Genomic DNA, 18,896 nt, shown 5'->3' on the forward strand with positions numbered 1-18,896 from the left:
AGGTTTGATTACTAAAAGATAGGTTTCCCAGATTTAGAAAGGAATAAATAAATACATATACACACGTATATACAAAATACATATATAAATAAAGTAAGCAAATAAACAAAAATTCAGGATATCTGGTTAAATTTGAATTACAGATAAACAACAAAGAATTTTTAGCCTAAGTATGCCCCATGCAATATTTAGGACATACTTACACCAAAAAATTATTGTTTTTCTGCAACTCAAATTTAACTGAATGTCCCATACTTTATCTGGCAACCGTATTAAAGACTCCTTACGTGACCCCAGTGCTAGAGAGGCAGCCTTGTTCAGGTCTTAGCTCAAATGCCACTTTCTGCCTTCATTCCCCTAGAATGTTAGCTCAAGGATAGTTGTCTTTTCAGTGATCAGCTATATCCCCAATGTTAGAGTAGTTCCTGGCATATAGTAAGAGCTCAATAAATATTTGCTGAGTGAATTAATGGGCCTATTCCAGTGTCTGACAGATAATATGTGCTTAACAATTGTAGTAATCATAATTTTATAATTAGATATTCTATAGTGATCATAATCACAATTACCACTTCCCTCCTTGAACACCCTCCTCCATAGTCAGTGCCAAGGGGAGTGGTCTCCACAGGCCTGGCCCATGCAATTGGCCCTTCTGTGTCACCTGCAACTTCTGACTTTTACCAAGATATCCTACCCCTTACAGAACACTATTCCTCCACCTTTCCCCATAGGATCCAAGAAGGGGAAGTATCTGTGGATGTTGAGGAGAGAGCTCTCGCTGCTAGGATTGTGGCAAAGAGGGACATTCCTAGCAACTATAATTAGAAACTATAAAGAGTCACTTTTTTCAAACACCTAGTAAATGAAATAAGCTTCAGTGGCAGAGAGATTCCAAAAGGAACCAAGAGGTCACTCTGGTGGGCACTCTTACGTACAATATAGACAACCCTTTTTAGGTTCTAATGAATTGGAATAACTAGCAGTAAATACCTGAAATTATTAAACTATAACCCAGAACCCTTGAATCTTGAAGACAATTGTATAAAAATGTAGCTTATGAGGGGTGACAATGTGATTGGGAAAGCCATATGGACCACACTCCCCTTTGTCCAGTGTATGGATGGATGAGTAGAAAAATGGGGGGGGGGGGGCAAGGCACCCCGTGTTCCTTTTTACTTTAATTTTTATTCTTCTGTGTGTGGTAATGAAAATGTTCAAAAATTAATTTTGGTGATGAATGCACAACTATATAATGGTACTTTGAACAATTGAATGTAGGCTTTGTATAACTGCATGGTATATGAATATATCTTAATAAAATTGAATTTAAAAAAATCCTAGAACTATATTATACCATATTGTGTAGTACGCTGGTAACCCAAACAGATTTTTTTTCACAATATAGTATCTCTGACATTTGAATGTATCTTACAATCAATGGCATCTTATGATTGTGAACAATAAAAGTGCCAACAAAAACCTCACAGAATGGGTGTGAACGGCTTGGTAGAAAATCTTTGAAGCCACAGAAAAGTACTCTTTTAACTCCAAGAATTAAATGGTATAAGAAAAGGGATGGGACAATGGTGAATAAGAATTCAAGTGATGGAGAAGTCAAAAGTAGGCTCATTCTACATTATTGCAAAGACAGCTTAAAGCCCTAGCATTAATGGATTTCTATTCATTTACAAACTCATTTCAGAAATACTAAATTACCAGCGCTCATGTTGGGAGAGAATGATATTATGTTGAAACCATACATATCAATGACTCAAAAAGTGATTCAGAAAACTCAGGCTCTAATTATGGAGATGTTTCAAGGATACCTTAATCAATTTATTTTGCTTATGTCCTTTTTATGCATGCACAAGGGTGATGACAGAAAGCTAAACCTAATTAAGCAAACTCTTTCAATAAGTAGAAAAATTCTAATTGATGAGAATACATTCTGTCATAGTTTAATTGGCAGTTGTTTTTTTCTGAGTGATACATAAAATCACAGTGAATTTTACAACTAATAGCACTTGAGGTTTGATGAAATACAATAACTCACAAACAGGCATTTGGTATATGACCAATCTGTGAGTTTTTACTGCCTAAAGAAAGAATTCAAAATAGGATATAAAGGACTGCTGTCTCCAATATTTTCCCGAGTTGATTTTGCAGGAAAATGAGGATGCAAAGAAGGAAAAGAGGAAGGAGGGAAAAAGATGGAAATGAGCGATGAGAGGCAGGGTAGGGTAGGGGTGCTAGAAGCAAATTATATATAATAAACAATTGTATACAGGGCCAATCCTGAGAGGAATAAATATTTAGCAGGATGACTCCAAAATACTGGGAAATTCTCAGTCATCAAGCAAAGATTCCATTGTGTTTACCACATATATTAGGGAAAGAAAGTGATTTTGAGTTACTGGCAAGTTTCTGAGAATTGAAACAAAAGATTTCTCTGGTTAGCTTCAGGTAGCCAGACCTTAAGAACTTTGGACGTTGCAGCTAAATGAGAGGTGACCGTAGCAGCTTCATCTCTTGTGTGGTCACTGTCTCTTTTGTGACAGATCACCTTGTCTAGAATGTACTCGCTGCCCCTTCCACACTCTCACCTATCTTATTCCACCACCTACAGACTGGTACCAACAAGAATCAGGAGAACTAGGGAATTCCATGAGAGGCTGAACGGAAGAGGCTTTTCATCTTTGCTGTAAAGAACCCTGGCAAGTGCTCCCCTCCCCTCCCCACCTCCCCACCCTTACAGCCCATTGCTTCTTTCCTTTGCTTCTTCAGACTGTAGAAGTATAAGAGACTCAAATGATGATCGATTTTTCCACATATAAGGTAAATTCACTTATTTTTGATACTCGTCATCTCATTTATTGCAAACTCCCAATTTAGAGTAATTTGATTGCACAAGACAGGAAAAAGTCTTGGGACCTGTTAACACTTGCCTTATACTGAGTTAAAGGAGAAATATGCCCCAAATACAGGGGTAAATCACCTTGGTTCCATCCATGGCAATTTCATGTAGAGTCCAGAAGGCAGCTGCCCACTTGGTTAAGGATTCCATGCTTCAGGCAGGAACTCACTCCATTTTTCTTCCCAAGACTGCACTGCACAATTCCTTACCTCCCTTCTCTGTCTCAAAGTTCTTATTTATTATTTTTCTAATTATTGATAATGAAACACTGGCCATACTGACATACTGATTCTGCTCTGAAAAATGTGTCATTTATCCATTACCAGACTGTACAGAAATGACTGCCAATGCTACTTTCTCCCTTTAGGGACCAAGATACCTGACTATCTTTAATGTCCACATCATCAACGTCATAAAGCATCTGCTACGTGTAAAACCAGATATCTGGCTCTAATTTCACCGGTAAGTTTGTAATATCCATCTCTTGAGACCCATGGAAAGGTGAATCTTCTGCTTATGATGACAGAGACTGGGTATTCACCAATATCCATGTGCTCTCCTTCCTTGGCACATTTCCAAGTCCCCTTTCATCCAAGCGGGGTCATGTGATCAGCTTTTGCCAATAAAATATGGGCAAGTGATAAACACCACATCCAAACTAGGCATCTAAAACCCCCTAAACATCCTCAGACTCTCTCTTTTGCCTCTTGGCCAGATGCTAAAATTCCAGACATGAGGTGACACAGGTGATGGGAGAGCTCTGAGATAGAAGAATCCTGGGTGCTTGAATGGAGCAGAGCCCCTTGCTGACCCCCTTCAGACCACGGCATGAGTGAGAAACACAGCTTTATTGTGTTAAGGCATTGGGATGTTATGATTTCTCCATTACAGCAGCTAGTATTACACTAACTAATACATTTTCATTCTTGAAGAACTCTTTCTAACACACATTTTATTTGTACATGTAAGAGTTTACCCATTTAAACTGTATTTGACATTTTTTGAAAAGCAGTAGTCTGCAATTTTCCAACTGTGGTCACCACTGAAAGGAGTTACTATAAAGGCCTTAATTAGATTCCTAATCCAGTAGCCCCTAACATCATTCAACAAGCAAGCATGCTGCTGTTTCACTAAATGCTTGGTCCACACCACGGACTTTCAGTTGAGCAGATGGAAGTTTTGATATAAATCATGCTGGCATTTGCTGCCCTGAAAATAGATTTGGTTTTGTTTGCTTCCAAAGTCATTTTTAAAAAGCAACAGTCAACAAGTTTCATTTCCTCCCTTTAGGCAGGTCAGCAGGACTAGAACTGTTTCCTAGTAAAAAGCATAGCCAATAAAGGATTCAAGGCTTTCAGGCTTACAGGAGCCCTTGGGCTTTGCCCAGTTGGTGCCCCATAAAATGCTGAAATCTGCTCTCAAGCATTTCAGATAGAACATCCAACCTCTGCTTGCTCACCTTCTTTGATGGGGAGCTCATCACTTGAAGTAACACACTCTAATGTTGAAGAGTCTGCCAATTAGAAAGCTCGTCTGTGCTGATCTGAAATTGACCTCCACAACAATTCAGTCCTATGTCTTCCATTTAGAGGTACCTCCCCCAAAAATGCAGTCCCATTTGTATATTGTGATCCTTCAGACATTTGAAAAGAGAGTTGAAGGCTGAGCTTGTCTTTCCCCAACCTCAGCCCCAAAGTCCTCTCTTCTGCATACAGCACAATTTCCAAGACCCTTCCTCAGAACATACTCTAGCTTGTCAATGTCCTGTGAAAACTGAAGTGCCAAGAACTGGCCACAAGTCTGAGCAGATAGAGAATAATGGAATTACCATCTAGTGTTCCAAACATTAGTGTGCTGAGTGAGTGGGGTTCTTTTGATTGGGTTTGAGGCATTTTGAAAGCAAGAACTGCCTCAGAGGAGCAGCTCTCCTCAGTTTCAATAAGGTTCACAGGGAAGATTCAACTGAAGATAAGACAAGAACTTGGGCCTCAAAGAAATCCTGGAATGTATTAGGACCGAAACATGCTTTGACAACTGTAGGTTAATTGAAGATCCAATGCAGTTCTAAGTATAGGACTCTTTAGCCTCACTTCAGGGGTCCCAGCTCCTTCCTGTCTCTGCTTCTTCTGTACATGAGACCACCCACCAACAGCCTCACCCTCCATTCCCCCACATCTTCTCAGCTCCTCTTTGCCCATCGTGCCTCATGGCTTCTGCTGCCTGCCTCCTCTGTGAGTGTGTGGTCTATTCCCAAAATACTCTCCTGACTTAATTTCCTGACTTAAATTCAAAACTCCCACAGGGAGAGAATCTGATATTTTCATTTAATCACTATCAACCTGTGGGTGCAAAGTTTTAGCAGCAGTTTGCCCTATTGGCTGCTGACCAGCCTATAGATTGGTTCAGATATCCCACATGCTCAATCAGCTGTGATAACAGGGGTGGGGCATAGGATAAGATGGTGGCAATTTTGCAAAAGGAACTCTGGGTTTAGGAGCACAGGGCTGTCATGGCTTGGCCCATCTTATACCACCTTCCTGAATCCAGACTTATCAATACTTTTGACAGCCATGACACAAAAGCGCCTAGTTATAGAAGATCCCAAAGTTGGTAGACTCTGCTTAAGGTCCCAGCCCTGCAATATCTCTCTTAATCCAAATTCTGTCTTCTGACACTAAGGTTTTGTTCTGTTTTGTTTTTATCTCCATTCTGTAAATCCCAAAGATTCCACAGAACCCTATCAGAAGAACTGTGAGGAGCAGAAGCAGCCCAAGAGGGTTTGAATCGGCACCACCCACTCCTCAGCCCCCACCGGCACCTCCACTTTGGCCGGAAAATCTGTTTAAGAGGTAAGAGGTAAGAGTCTACTGGAAGAAAAATGAATTTTGAAAACTGTGGGGGCTAAGTCTCTTTCTGGTTTTTCTGCTCAACAGTTAGTCTCATTTTTCAGTGCATCAATACAAATGGCTTGCACAACCCTCTGGACTTCCTCCTGGGGCAAGTTGAAGCTGATAGGTACATTTCATCTCACTGTCGCTGCTCCAGCAGTCATTAAATGCAGCAAAGAGCTGGAAGAATGTCTGCTGACCTCCCTGCTCAGGGGAGCAACAGCCTGCTGTACCATTTTCCACCTCAGGCATTAACCAGCACCAATTCAGCAGGGCTCCAAGGAATGATCTGTTTGTCCCCGGCAGGGGCACCAGAACCCAGGGACCATGGCAGGGGAGGGGCAGAGGGGCAGCCCATGAGAATTGGTTGCCAGCAGCTTCCAGGCAAGAGATGAGGTGCTCCTCCATCTGCATTTCTACTTTGTCTTTCATAAAGCTAAAATAAGGCAGATACACATAAAGGTTTAACAGGCATGGAAGGGGGGCTTTTCCTGTTGGTTCTGAATGGTGGCTAAAGCCTCAATCTAAAGATAATAGGGATGAATAGTTCCGTCTTCTAAAGAGAGCTGCTTGATACATCCCAGCAGCACTTAAAGAAAGATGGCAAAGCCAGGACTGACACCCCCAACCCATTCAGGTTGTGTAAGAAAAGGCTGGAACTTTTCTGAGGGGCAGAACTACAGAAATTTGTAGAAGAATTCTTTGGTGTCTTCCTTCCCCTCTCTGAGGGGTGAGAAACACTTTGCTTTCCACTCTGATTTCTCACAGTCAAACTGAGCAGGCTCCAGGAAAATCACGCAGCTCTGTGCAGGAGGGGAGCCTGGTTCTCACCTCCTTGACTGGATGCATGCTGAGTTCCAGAAACTTACATAAAATAGCCACCTGTTGTTATTGGAACAGACAGAAGTGAGATGGTTCTTGGGGGAATTTGATGAGTCTCCAGAAGTTTGAAGGTAAATATGAAAATGACACTGCTGCCCAGGCGAGGAGAGGGACCAGCCGTTGGTTGAACTGATTACCCACCTTTCGGCAGGACTAGGATGCACCTAGCACCCGGGAGAAGGGACCCCAGTGAAGGTCAATAGGCCTACAAAGGCTGTGAGGGAGGGTTCTGAGAGAGGAGAGCAGGCATCAAAAGAGGTCAGCTGGGGAGGGCATACCCCGCCTTAGGGATGGGAGAGTGTGGACGGTCTCAGAGAACCCACCAGATGCTGCATTGAGAGTTGACACTGGGAAACTCCATGACAAAGGTCATTTGTCAGCCAAGTAAGAAGTGCGATGTAGGGGAGGGGAGCTGGGTAAGACGCTGCCCCCTCCTTCCCCATTGCTCCCTGAGCTCCAGACCAGGTTTGAGCCAGTGGTAGGGATGAGTTTTAAATTGAATGTGAAATTAAAGCTTCTATTTACAATGGACTAGACTTACTAATTCCTCAAAATGAAGTTTCTTCTTTTTTTTTTTTTTTTTTTTTTTTTTTAATTGCTGTAAGGGACTGTGAGGTCTTCCTAAGTGTCACCAAATGGCAGGAAAGTGAATTTGAAGGCACTGGTGAAAGAAAAAGAAAGAACTTTCCTAAGGGAACCTACTGAGTTCAGGAAACTGAACTTAAACTTCTCAAGCCTTAGTTTTCTCATATTTTAAATGGAGATAACAATACCCACCTCCCAGAAGTGTTTTAAGGATTAAAATGAGAATGTTGATGCAACTGTGTAATGAGCTTGGCACTTGGGTGGCCACTCGGCAATGGTTCGCTCCCTTCTGCCTTCTTCTGCAGTCACTGAGCGGGGCTCCCTGCCTGTGACCTCTAAAGCATCAGATTTTTACAATGGCAGAGCTGAAGAGGACACGTAGCCCAACCTCCTCATATCACACACGATGACACCGAGGTCCAGAGAGGCTGGGATACCTCTGTCTGAGGTCACCTCATTGGTTAATGGCTGAGTCAAAATCGGGACCAAAATCTCCTTACCCCCAGGCCAGCCTCATTTCTTCCAAGCCCATAAGTACTCCTGTATTAGCCCAGTAAAGGTTTGTTGATTGGTTGATTAAAAAGTGACCAGACAGCTGTGAGTGTCAGCATTGCCCCATGAATCAACTGTCAAAGAGACTGAAAAGGAGATCAGACTCCGATTGGAGACATGAACGAAATGGACTTGGTTGAGACTGGAGTAGATCCTCTGTCAAGGGCAGAGAATGATATTAACTGTGTTTTAAAACTTCGACTTCTGTGTGGGACCAAAGGAAGAAATGCTTATTTGTTGCAAAATTGATATTTTCTGTAGCACACTATATAATTTAATTTGTATGGTCAGTTTACTCAAAGACCATAATTACATGGAGCTTTGAATAGGAGTGAGATCTGATTGGTTTGTATAGTTTAGCGTGAAGCCCTGATAAATCCCAGAGCAATTTGGGCAGAGAATAAAAAGTATTTGCAAAGCCACCTCGAGGGACTGGGGAAAAATCTGGAAATATTAAACTTCCCCAGCTGGGGAATTCCTGATATTCTCACAAGCATTGAGAACTACCACTTTAGTAGGCTAAGCCTTTGATCTTGGGGCTTGCCTATATGAAGCTTGTTAATGACAAGGGGAAGCTAAGCCTACCTATAATTGTGCCTGGGAGTCAACCCCAGAGAACCTCTTTTGTTGCTCAGATGTGGCCTCTCTCTCTAAGCCAACTCAGCAGGTAAATTCACTGGGTGGGTAAACCCAGGGGTGTAAATCTCCCTGGCAACATGGGATGTGACTCCCAGGATGAGCCTGGACCTGGCTTCGTAGGATTGAGGAAGACTTCTGGACCAAAGAGGGGAAGAGAAATGAAACAAAATAAAATTTCAGTGGCTGAGAGATTTCAAATGGAGTTGAGAGGTCATTCTGGAGGCAACTCTTACGCATTATATAGAAATCCCCTTTTAGTTTTTAGTTTATTAGAATGGCTCGAATGAAATATCTGAAAATGGTGAACTGCAATCCAGTATTCTTGATTCTTGAAGACAATTGCATAACTATATAGCTTATATGGTGTTACTGTGTGATTGTGAAAATTTTATGGCTCACACTTCCTCTACCCAGTGTATGGACAAATGAGTAGAAAAATGGGGACAAAAAAGTAAATGAATAATAGGCGGGGAAGAGGGTATACAATGTTTTGGGTGTCCTTTTTCACTTTTATTTTTATTCTTTTTTTATTTTTATTCTTTGGAGTAATGAAAATGTTCAAAAATTGATTGTGGTGATGAATGCACAACTATATGATGATACTGTGAACAATTTTTGTACCCTTTATATAATTATATGGTATGTGAATATATTTCAATAAAATTGCAATTAAAAAAAAAGTGACCAGAGGCTCACTGCTCCTCCCCACTCAGCAGACAGCCACATCTTTTTGTGCAGTGCTAGCCACATCTCTGAAACAAGATGGTGAAGGTCAGAATAAACAGATTTGGCCGTTTTGGGCACCTGGTCACCAGGGTTGCTGTAAACTCCAGCAAATACAGGTTGTGGCCATCAATGACTCCTTCACTGACCTCAACTACATGGTCTACATGTTCCAGTATGATTCCACTCTTGGCAAGTTCAAAGGCACTCTCAAGGTTGAGAACAGGAAAACTTGTCATCAATAGGAATCCCATTACTATCTTTCAGGAGCAAGAATCCCACCAACATCAAATGGGATGATGCTGGTGCTGAATATGTTGTGGAGTCCACTGGTGTCTTCATGACTACAGAAAGGCTGGGGCTCACTTGAAGGGTGGCATCAAAAGAGTCATCATCTCTGTCCCTTTGGCCAATGCCACCTTGTTTGTGATGGGAGTGAACTGTGAGAAGAATGGCAACTCCCTCAAGATTGTCAGCAATGTTTCCTGCACCACCAACTGTCTGGTCCCCCTGGCCAAGATCATCCATGACAACTTTGGCATCATGGATGGACTCATGACCACCATCCACGCCATCACTGCCATCCAAAAGATTGTGGATGGCCCCTCTGGGGAAATATGGTGTGGGGCTGACCAGAGCATCATCCCTGCATCTACCAGCATTGCCAAGGTGGTGGGCAAGGTCATCCTGGAGCTGAATGGGAAGCTCACTGGCATGGCCTTCCACATCCCCATCCACAATGTGTCCATCATGGAACTGACCTGTTGACTGGAAAAAGCAGCCAAATATAATGACATCAAGAAGGTAGTGAAGCAGGCACCAGAGGGTCCCCTAAAAAGCATCCTGGGCTACACTGAGGACCAGGTTGTCTCCTGTGACTTTAACAGTGATTCTCTTCCACGTTTGATGCTAGGGTTGGCATTGCCCTCAACGAAAAACTTCATTAAGCCCATTTCCTGGTATGACAATGAATGTGGCTACAGCAAGAGGGTGGTGGACATTATGGTCTACACAGCCTCCAAGGAGTAAGAGCCCTGGACCACCAGCCCCAGCAATAGCATGAGAGGAAGAGAGAGGCCGTCAGCTGCTGGGGAGTCCTGGCCCCAACTTGATCCCCCAACACTGAGAACTGCCCATCCTCCACAGCTTCCATCCCAGACCCCCTGAAGAAGGGGAGAGGCTGAGAGCCCTACTTTGTCACATACCATCAGTAAAGTACACCCTTGCAAAAAAAAAGTGACCAGAGGCCTTTAGGCATGGGCATGGGCCCCTTGGTAGTGCCAGGAGCTGCCAGGTAAATGAATCCTCTGGCATAAGTTTTTATTCACCCAGCAAATCTTCACCAAACACCAACCCTGCACCAGGCACTGTGAGTGGAGCTGGATGTGGATATGGAAACCACCATCTCTGTCCTCATTGAACTGCCAACCAGTGGAGGAAGTAAAAGAATCTGAATGTGCCTGAGGGGGTTCTAGAAGGGCTTCACAAAGGGGTGAATGAGCTTGTACTCATCATTGAAAAGAATGGGGGACCATTAAGGATTTCCCCCTTTCCCCATTTCCCCAGGTGACCTCTTTTTTGGAGTATCTGATTTTGAGTTCCCTGGCTCTGTGTTCGGGCTGGCAGAAAGTCCCCTCTAACCCTACTTTGTCCTCAGAGGAAACTCATTGTTCTGCACACAGGTCAGGGTTCTTAAGCAAGAGTTCTTGGTACTGAGGAAGAAAGAACCACATGAGAAATATGCAGCCCACAGTTAGTTGCGTATCTCTTCTCATTTTACAATTTAACAGTCTTGCCAATCAGCCTTTCTCTCCCCACCCTGATTCTCCCATTATAAAAAGGGAGGATGACTGTGGTTGGAAGAGAGGGAAAGACTACTGCCAAGGCACAGAACTTCCCAGAAGACAACAAAGCAAACAGAGCTCAAGGTTTGGTTCTTGCTCTAGGTATTAAACTTCACATTCAAGTAGCACCATTCACCCAGTGATCTCCAAGCACTTACAAGGACACAAGTTGCCTTGTTTTAAAATCAGGTAATCCAGATCTGGATTCAGAGACACAAGTAATACCAGGGATAAGCACTTACCTCTTTGGAAGCAAAATCAATTAAATGCAACCAAGGCAGTACCATGGCTTGAATGTGTCCCTTCCCATCAATGGCTAATCAGATTAGCTTCAATTTGTAGCTGGAAAAATTTCCAGTGGCTCTCAAGGTCAGCTTGGAAGGACTGGACACCAGACAACCACCCTTCCAAGCCCTCTTCCAAGCCAAAGGCACTGGTAGACAGAGATACCAGACAGAGGTAGACAGAGGGCAAAAGCTTCTGAACAAATTGGAAAAAGATGGGAAAGAAACTGTGGGAAGGAAGATGTATTTCGCAAACAACATCCCTATAGTTGCCCAATCATTTGACATTTTCATTTCTTTTAAACAAGAGACTGCAAATCTGAAGCCCATAGACTAAATCTAGCCAATATGTGTGTTTTATTAAGCCACCACAATGTGTGTGTGATTATTTGAATTACTTCCCAATATCAAAAATTGAAGTATTTAACAACAAAAAAATTGGACTTTTGGGTTTCGTTAAAAACTTGGAAGAGCTCAAATATTTAAATTAAAAAAGGAAAACTATTAGAATAGAAGAAGAAATCACTGGAGAATTCTTTTATAACCTCAGAGTAAAGAAGATCTTTCTAATTTGGACCCAAAAACTAGAAGTTATTTAAAAAATGATTAATAAATTTGACTGCATAAAAACAAAAAACACCAAAAAGTCAGAAGATAAATAAACTGAAGGAAAAATGTGCAAAACATATTACAAAGGGGCAATCTATCTAAAATATAAAGCAATCATGAAATCAAAAGTAAAAGATCAACAACCTAATAAAAAATAAGCAAATGATATGAACTGACAGTTCACAGGCAATGAAATACAGGTGACTTTTTAAATATAGAGAAGATGCTCAGCTTCATTCATATAAACACACACAAGTTGCCGCTATGTTTGTTGCCATTTTTCCTGTCTTGGAATAGCAAATATTCAAAACCTTGATAATACAAACAGTTTAATATGTAGGAGATGGCACCCCTTCCCCCAGGAAAATAAACAACAACAATTTTGCCACATACCAGAATCATGTGTTCCAAAGACTAGATTCCCTTGGGAGTTTCCTACCTGATTTCCAAAGATGGAAACAAGAGCTTTGTTTGGAGCCTGTTTGGTATTTAACTTGAACATGCTATACTCCTATAATTAGGCAAAGTTCAGGTAAAAATAAAATGTTTCCCCAGTAATCTTAACTCCACGTGCTCTTCTATTTCTTACTAAATGGAAGGAAGGAAATAGGTAAGGAAGGAAGGAAGGAAAGAGGGAAGGAAGGAAGGGGGGGGGAGATAATCAGGAACCACTTCTTGCTCACTATGTACCAGAAGCCATAGAAATCTTGAGGTGCATTATCTCATTTATTCCCCACAACAAGCCTGAGAGCACTGCTGTCCCCTTTTTGTAGGGGAGGGAACAGATTCCAAGCAACCATGTGACTTGACCTCCTTTGACAGGGAAGAGCCGAACAATGGGGCCACAGCTTGGGACCTCCTTGGAGGAGAAGCTGGTTTTGATATGGGTCATCTTGGTTGAATGAGTCATAGGAAATCTGCAAGCTAAGGGTGTCGTGGTCAGCTGCTGAGAAGGTCTCAGTCACATTGTAGCAGAGGGGCATGCCAGGGATTTTATTTGTGCTTTTCTTTAATTCTCTTCTCCAGTGAGATCAATGCCAAGACCAGGCTTTAATAGCAGCTCTGTGTGAGGAAGACAGGAACAGTGAACTCATCAAATGTCACTGCTTCCTCTGCTTAGAGGAGAAAGTATGACTGACCCTATGGGCTGCCTAAATCACCAGGTTGCAGGACAGTGGGGGGCAGGGGTGGGGGTTTCATATAGGCCTTAAGAGGGAAAACAGTATCCTGCTAATCAAGCAGCTGGGGGTAAGGTTAATAAATTAAGTTTCTTTTAAAAGTCATGAGACTATTCACTGTGAGCCTGTGAAGAGGTTCTCACAGGGTCAACCTGTTTGGTTTCCTTCCCTCAACACCCAGAATCATCTTTCTCTCTTGGCAAGTTCGCCAGGAGAGACACTACAATTCCTACTGACCAGTCTTTCCTTGTTAGCAGAACCACTCGTGGGTAGATGTTGTTGTCCTTGGCAAGGGGAATATCTTTGGAAACCAGGGATTAGCGTGAGAGGGCTAATATCTTTGCTGTAACCAAGGAGCATCCCTGATTTATTTCCCTCTGGGTCCTTCGTGGAGTATCAGTTGTGAGGGGGGGAAAAAAATTCCCAGAGAAAAGTGTTGGAGAACAAAGCCATTAAATGGCCTGGGGAAGCTGAGTTCCTTTGGAGGTGGCAGCACTTCCCCATCCTGGAAACATCCCTGTGGCTATCTGAGCCCCTCTTTGGGGAGGAGGCAACTTTTTATAACTAGAGCCATGATGCAAACTGGTTTTGTGGGATGCTATGAACACTGATTAAAACCTTGAGAAAAGCAGAGGCTGGGCAGGAAGCTGTCAAATTTTGCAGAAAAACTGCATTCCCAGTCTCTCCAAACCCAAACTCATGTTTCCTTTCACCATTCCTCAGACTCACTGAACTAGAGTTGTCAAAATAGTGCATTTCTATAAAATAGCACAACTTCAGTTAAACCTTGCTAAATCATAACCCTGAGTGACTGAAAAGCTAGCTAGTTCTCTCTTTCCCTTTGTCATTAAAACAAAAAGGCAAAAGATAAGAAAACCACCTCACATCAGGGCTTTGGACAATAAGATAACTTCCAGCAGATATCGTAGGCTTGACAAAAACAATCAACATCAATGAGAAAAGATGTTCAGAATTACTGCCTTGGGGTCTTTAATATTCTAAATCATCAAAAAAGGATTTGATATGAGTCTTAAACTCTTATCCACTTGAGTATGAAAAAGAACTCAAAACTAACAAGGGTTGAAAAGCAAAAGGGTTTTCTGGATAACCCCCCATTATCCAGAACCGTCACTGTCCCCAAGTATAGCAGTTAACTGAATTTGCAGTACACCTTTCAATTCCCGGGGGCTCACTTCTTGGCATTATTCTATGTCACAAAGGATGACAGCCACATCAAATGCACAGAAGAATGAACAACAGGAGATCGAGTTCTAGCTCAGTCTGTAATCAACTGGCTACACGCTCCTTTACTTCTCTGGGTGTCAGCTTCCTCGCCTAGAAGACGAAGCCGGTTGAGTTAGCAAAGGCTGCCCTTGGGTAGGAGGAAGGAGAGGCAGCAGGGTACTTCCATTTGGAAAAAGGAAAAGGCATTCTTGAAAAAAGGGAACAGCTTGATTAAAGGCATGTCAGTGGGAAAGCATATTTGTTCTCCTTGGATTTGGAGACTCCATCCCTCCGTTCTTGGATTTGGATCAGCTATTCTCTTCTCCAAGAATGGCTTTTCCTTTCTGTACGTGTCTAAATTCTATATATCTTTCAAGCTCTAGTTCACAACTCATCTTAATCTCTCTTCTACAAATAATCTCTTCACTGAAATACTCTAGCATTAATTTGCATCTCTAGTTATCACTTTGATACTGATGACTTTGCCTTATATTAAAATATTCCATATCAAAGTGTAGCATCCTAGACACAAAGTTTTTTTCCATATCTGTGTATCTGATAATGCCTAGAGAATAACTTGTGCATATTAGGTACTCAAATTACTGTAGAATGACTGACTGACAATGAATGAATGGAGTCCCATAATATCTGGACAAAGCAAAATGACTCTAGTTTAAGCTAAATGCTTTAAATAATTTTATTTTGAAATTCTTCCTTAGGCCTTCTTACAAAAACATGGAATAATCCCATTGCAAATTCTATGGTTTATTCAGTTATGGCTTCCACCATATGACCATCTCTTAGAATGTAAATGAATCGTGAATTCCTGACAGTCAAACCTTTGATAACTGCCACACATAGTACTCTTCTTATAGCCCTCAAATAAATGGCTCTGGCAACATTTCAGTCCAAGCCTGCTGGAAAAATTTAATTCTTCTCTTACAGCCCCACCTCCCAGAAACCAGGAAATAATACTTAGAGAACCAGTAATGTTTGTTAAACACAAATAAAGAAGGAAAGCAATACCCATGGCTCCTTAAAGCTGCATATTAGCCACACTGCAGAAAGTATCTCATTGATATTAATGTGCTTACAGCTTATTACACAAAAATTAATTAAAAATTGAATAAGACCAGAGCTCAAAATTCTGCATGTCTAATTTCCCTGCCAAAGCAGCTCACACGATGAATAGCTAAAATTCTAAGAGCATTAGTTTATCACAGTGCAACATACAACTCCATTCTGGATCACTCCCTTTCAATGGGAATGGGGATTCTCGGTGGCTTTGTGGGTCTTTCACTAGCATGTCATCTTTGGGGAGGGGGATTAGATCTAAACAGATTTGATTTTATTCAATGATTCTTAGCTCAAGCCTCAACCCCTAGAAAAGTGCCCAGTTATTTCTGAATCACAAATGGCTCATCTCAGACACAATGGCCAAGCACGTCAGAAATCTCCCCTGACCCCAGATATCTCTGCAGACTCATGAGTGACTCAGAGGTAGGAAGCCCCTGCAAGTCAGGTCAAGCTGACTCCTACCTCTTGGGTCCCAGTGGCTACTTCTTCCCCATCCCCACTCCCTGGGGATTGCCCAGTAGAGTGGAAAAATAACGGACACTAGAATCAGATGGACATTGGCAAGCAACTTTCTATCTCTGCGGTCATAATGTCTACCTTTGGGGACTGTGTCAAGAGCTAAATGTGATTATGCAGCATCCGGCACAGAGTGGATGTTCATAACTCTTGGACTGATTTTTCTCCCCATTTAAGTCAAAACCCCAAATTTCAGGCCAGGAGTTAGGCAGCTTCATTTATTTCCCCACAACATTAAATAGTCACAAAATCCTCCTGCCTGGCTACTCTACTGGACTGTAAACTCTTGAAGGTGAGAGCTGTGTCTCATTCATCTCTGTATTCCCAGCACTTGGCACAATGCCCAGCACAGTCATTAGACGGTAAATATCTAGGGAATGAATGAATGAATAAATGGAAATGAATGAATGGATGGAAAAAAGAGCCACCAGTTGTTGGATACTTACCACTAGCACTTTATACACATTAGTTCATTGAATCTACACAACAACCTTACAAGGTAGATATTGTATCTGTTTTATAGTTAAGGATACAAAAGCTCAAAGAGATTTATTTGGTATGGCAACTTTGCTGAGGCCACACAAATGGTAGATAAACCATATGAACTTGCTTATATTCCACCTTTTAAAATGTACAAATGAGTACTTACTTTGTGTCAAGCACTGAGCTAAATAAATGCCCTACACCGATTATGATTTAAACACTACAATGACCTTGGGAAAAAAGTGAAATTATAAATGGGGAAACTGAGGCTTACAGGGGTTAGGTGACTTGCCCATGGTTTTTGAACTTTTAGACTTAGAAAAATCTCTATTTCAAATGGGTCATTCTGATAGTAAAAGGGGAAGCCAGGATTTAAACTCAGGCCTTTGTCCCTCTAAGCCTCTGACATGTTACACTGCCTCCAGGATAAATGAATGAATGAATGACAGGGTGCGAGGGAGGGAGAGAAAAAGCAGGCAGAAAAAGAGTGAGAGAGGGTAGAGAGAACAGAAATGAATAGGGAAGATGTTTGCAAACACTGTAACTATCAGGACAATTTCTACAAAGCCAGGCTTTTCTTTTTTAATCTTCTGCATAATTGCTGCCATGTGGACCAGCTGGTCTCCGAGCTGGGCAGCTCCCAGCCAGTGTATAAAACACCAAAGAGCAGCCTCTCCCTTGCACTTAGCCACAGAAGGGACATATCTGGTGGTCTCCTTTGGGGATGGAAATGGAGCTCTCTAGCTCCTTTTCCACCCCAAACACTGCATGCTCTGCTGGGACTGGTGTCACAGCAGTGATTACTTCCTGTTCCAGTGTCCCCTAATTGCCCATGAGGGCCTCCCGCACTCCGGCTGGGGGCCCACGGGGCTGGTCAGGCCGTGCTTGCTGTTCCATGGGATCACTCACAAAGGCCTCCTAAATCCACCGGTGCCTTAGCCATCAGAAGTCAGGCCAGTGCAGCAGCGATCGGGGTGAACTACCCCAATGCAAAGACTGCCTTTCTCCCCAGCAGCACCACGGCATCGAACAAGGATGCCAGAATCGGGATTGAGACTTGAAGGCTTCTCAGAAGAAAGAGCACTGGACTGGGAGCAAAGAGCCCTGGGTTCCAGGTCTAGCTCTGCCTCTATATGGGACCTTATGCCAGTCCCATCCTCTCTCTAGGGCTCTAGAGAAGGGCACTGACCAACTGTGGGACTGAGGCTTGATCATCTCTTTCAAGCCTATAACAACCCTGTGAAACAGGTAAAAGACGTCTTATTACAGATGAGGAACCTGTGGCTCAGAGAGGTTAAGTAACTTACACAGTGTCACACAGCAAGAAAACCAGGAGTTGGTTCGTGACTCCAGGTCAGTTTAGCTTTGAAGCCCATGTTCCCACTGCTGCACTGTCTGGGGTTCTACTCCCTTCTTTGTAATGAGGGATGATGGACACTATCTCAACCTCCCATGCTGGGGGTGGGGGCAAATCTGACTCTTAAAACAAGAATACTCCTTTAAAACGCCTAGTAGGGTCTCAAGCACTGTGTCAACATTAGAAATTAAGATTATTTTGTTACTCTCCCCATCCTGGGCCTCAGTTTTCCAATCACAAACTAAGGGAGTCAGATTGGTATTTCCCAAACTTCCACCTCCATGATTTTTGCCATATCCTCCTATCATGTATACTAATACATAGTTATTTGTCTTTAAATCAAATTTAAATCAAGCCACTTTTTAAAATTTAGCATCATCCTGAGTAATAACATGTGTCAAAACAAGGGTTTAATACACTGATTATATTCTTTCCTAATGGACAACAAAATAAATTCATAACAATGAAGTTACAACCTGTTCAACCATGTGACACCTAGAGCATCCCACCTGAGATAGATGGATCTCTTTGGGGAGATACTAAACTTGATGATCTCTAAACTTCCATTCAGCTCTACTGCTCTGTGAGTCTTTGACCCTGTCCCTGTGCAGATGTGTGTGTGTGTGCCGTGGACTGCTGTCCTCTCCCAGGTGGGTGCTCCAGTCCTCCATGATGGATGCAGGGCTGGTGGGGAAGCAGCTGTGCCACGGGAACCTGAACTGCAGCAGGAGGGCACAGGTGGCAGAGGCTGAGCTCTGAGCACCCAAGGAAGCATGACTTCTAGCTGGGCTGCAGCCAGAGAGTGCTGGAGTGCTGGGGGCAGAAAGACTGGTGAGTATGAAGAGGTGGCGAGTGGGAAAGGGGCAGTGTCCCAATGGGGGATGACCCCTCCCACCAGCAGCCACCCTGCATCGGACCCAAGGCCCGGCTTCCCACAGTGTGAGCATGTGGACAGAGTTGGTCAGTATGGACCGGGGTCTAATTATGGCAGGGAAGGGGCAGCAGGAGCTGGGGGAGGGAAACCCCACCAAGCACCCCACCACACCCCATGGGGATCATCCTTATGTTTTGTTTAGTTTGTTACTTTAGCTTTTAATTGAAGTACACCATGCATATAGAAAAGTGCACAAATCACAAGGGC

The 18,896-nt window shown here is 42.7% G+C and overlaps 1 protein-coding gene and 1 pseudogene across 1 annotated transcript in view; one reads left to right on the plus strand and one right to left on the minus strand.

Annotated features, from left to right (window-relative positions):
- The window catches only part of NAV2 (neuron navigator 2), a 747,149-nt gene that overhangs the window by 647,054 nt on the left and 81,199 nt on the right, over positions 1 to 18,896 (minus strand). The window lies entirely within an intron of this gene.
- On the plus strand, positions 9,223 to 10,212 carry LOC119536459 (annotated as a pseudogene).

The sequence above is a fragment of the Choloepus didactylus genome, chromosome 6, assembly GCF_015220235.1.
Source record: "Choloepus didactylus isolate mChoDid1 chromosome 6, mChoDid1.pri, whole genome shotgun sequence".
NCBI classification, from domain to species: Eukaryota; Metazoa; Chordata; class Mammalia; order Pilosa; family Megalonychidae; genus Choloepus; species Choloepus didactylus.